This window comes from Camelina sativa, chromosome 15, assembly GCF_030686135.1.
Source record: "Camelina sativa cultivar CO46 ecotype springtype chromosome 15, ASM3068613v1".
Classification (NCBI taxonomy): Eukaryota; Viridiplantae; Streptophyta; class Magnoliopsida; order Brassicales; family Brassicaceae; genus Camelina; species Camelina sativa.
In genome coordinates, this window is record NC_141894.1 from 24245502 (window position 1) to 24248368 (window position 2867).

General features: G+C 40.2%; 1 non-coding gene across 1 annotated transcript; it reads left to right on the forward strand.

Annotated features, from left to right (window-relative positions):
* Positions 1–387: 387 nt before the first annotated feature.
* Positions 388–494, forward strand: LOC147927030 (small nucleolar RNA R71). The gene has a single exon (XR_015583053.1). It is a non-coding gene; the product is annotated as a small nucleolar RNA R71 (small nucleolar RNA).
* Positions 495–2867: the final 2373 nt, after the last annotated feature.

A 2867-nucleotide genomic window follows, 5' to 3' on the forward strand; every position in this document is an offset into this window, starting at 1 on the left:
AACCCTCCTTGGTTATAACCCTTGAAGCCTCCTTGGTTCTGCATATAGCATAACTCAGCAAATTCATTCTCCCCCTCTTGAGCTGGAAGCTCCTCTTCACTAACAAAGTGAATAGACTTTTGCTGGCTGAGCAAGATCCTATCAAGCTTTTCATTCACCATTTTCAGATCCTTCTTGTACTTGTTTTCTTGATCAGTTGATGATGACCTTATGGTTCTGTCATAGTCCTCATTGTAGTTCCCATCAGACTGTGCAAGATTCTCTACTAACTCCCAGCCTTCCTCCACATTCTTGTTGAGGAAGTTTCCATTGGAGGCTGTATCAAGAAGCATTCTGAACTTGGGAAGCACTCCTCTATACAATGTGCTCAACAAAGACTCCACACTGAAACCATGATGAGGACATTGAGTTTGGTATCCCTTGAATCTCTCCCAAGCATCACAAAAGCTTTCATTACTCCTTTGAGCAAATCCAGAGATCTCATTCCTCAGCCTTGCTGTCCTAGCATTAGAGAAAAACTTGGCCAAGAAAGCCTTCTTGTAGGCATCCCAAGTAGTAATTGCACCAGTAGGGAGAGTCTTTTCCCATAAATGAGCCTTGTCCCCAAGTGAGAAAGGGAACAACCTCAGCTTGAAACCATCTTCACTTACTCCATTGATCTTGGTAAGACCACATATTCTATCAAACTCATCAAGATGATCAAGTGGATCCTCCATAGGCAATCCATGAAACTTATTTGCCTGAATCATTGAGATCAATCCACTCTTGATCTCAAAGTTGTTGTTGGCAACAGTTGGTGGCACAATGCCAGCTCTTTGATTGTGAGTGTTGGGTGCATATCCAGCACCTATGTTCCTTGTTCTCTGAACCTGATCCTGCTGATCCATAGCTACTATATAACCTCTTGTTGTTGCTGAACAACTCTCCTTTGCTTAGCTCCCAAACTCTTGGTCAACTTGTTGATGTTGTCAATAGGCCTAAGAAGATGGTCCTTTCCTTTAGACCTTGTTTGCATCAACAAACACAAACGATTTTTGCCAGGCAAGCGACTGAGCACAGGCTCAAGTAGGAGGTTAGGTCAACTGGAAAATGAAGGTTATAGAGATCCGGCGTCTGGCTCGAGCAGGTGCTCGATCACGACTTGGTCGAGTGGTGGTCGAGTGACTGGTCGAGTGGTACCTGAAATGGAACTTCAACCCAGAAACAGAAGATTCGAGCACAGCAACCTCACAAGTGAATAAATGAACTTAATCTTAGACTAATATGGATCCTAAATGTCACAAAAACACACTCAAATGGGCAACGACGCCAAATTGAAACAAGAATATTTTGTGGGTGTGAATGATGATGAATGTGTATGCAATGATGAGATATGGAATGGATGGGTGTTTCAATTCCCCTTATGCAGTTGCAGTATAAGAGGTGTCAATCCTAAATGAGTGTTTGTGAACAATTAAGATGTGAATATCAATCTAAGTCAAGCCAAATGTAAAGATTGTTTGTCACTAACAATCCTAAGATGAAAATGTAAAATGCAGAAAGTAAACTACAAGAACTAAGAACTAAATGCAAATGAAACAGAATGATTATAACAGTAATGATGCAAGAACAGAAATAGAAACTACTACTAATGAACTAATGCAAGACAATTAATGAACTGAAAGCTAAATGTATGCAACTAGAATGAAACAGGAATAAAGCAGGACAATCACAAATCATAAAACACAAAGTTCTGGGGATGAACTCGAGCAGCACTCGACCGAGTGTAGGTCGAGTGTGTGGTCGAGCTAGACTAGACGCAGAAACAGAGCAATGCAATAAAAACAGAGTAATGCTAAACCAAATCAAACAACAAGCAAGCAACAGGATTAAGAATTTAACATCAATAAACAAAGAAGGTCCTGAGGATGGATTCATGGGATGAACTGATCATTGTGGCTATCTAACTTGGTCAACAAATCTCAAGCAAGCTATGAGCTAATCTCTAGACATATGAATCTAAGACAAGTTTCTCCCACTCTCATGGTCAAGAAACAATCAAACCTATGCATCTTCTAGACTTGTTCTCACACAGTAAAGAATATACACAAGCAGGCATTAAGCAATACATCTCAAACCAAACAAGACCTCTAATCTCTTAGCAAGCCTAATGGTAAGCTCTAGATCTAGCCTTATCTATGCTTCCTAAACATTGGTGTGATGCTAAGAAGCTTGGAATCAGATTCTACCCTCTCAGATATAGAATCAGCATTAAGATCATCTACCCTAGAAGAGATCTACAACAATCAAGCTTGACCCACAAGATCAGTCCATCCTAACCATCCTCAAGATCCTAGGAAGACTACTCACAACAATACATGATTAAACAAGTCAAAAACCCAGAAATTATTGAAACTTGCATTATTAGAAAGATAAAACATAGATCTTTAATATTGATGAAAGGATCAAACTCAAATTCTCAATATCTTGAAAGTTATAGAACCAACAAAATATAAGAATCTAGTCTTCTTTCTTAAGAAAGTACAAGATCTAAAAATAAAAATGCAAAGGAATAAAGCTAAAAAAAGGTAAAAACTAGGTTTAGAGAATATCTAAAAAGTTGGACTCTTTTGGTGGCTGCAGGTACAAGGCTTTATATAGGAAGGGGAGTGGAAGCCCTTAAAAATGGAAAAAGTCAAAGTAGTCAACGGCTCGGTCAACTCGACCTGTGCTCGGTCGAGTGGCAGGTCGAGCTGGCTTCTCTCGTGCATTCTCCACTCGGTCGAGTCCATCTCCCACTTGGTCGAGTGCTTGGTCGAGCTGGACTCTGGACCTTGGTTCTTCAGCCTTAACTCCCTTGCTTTCCCTTCATGATTGCTTCACTTCTC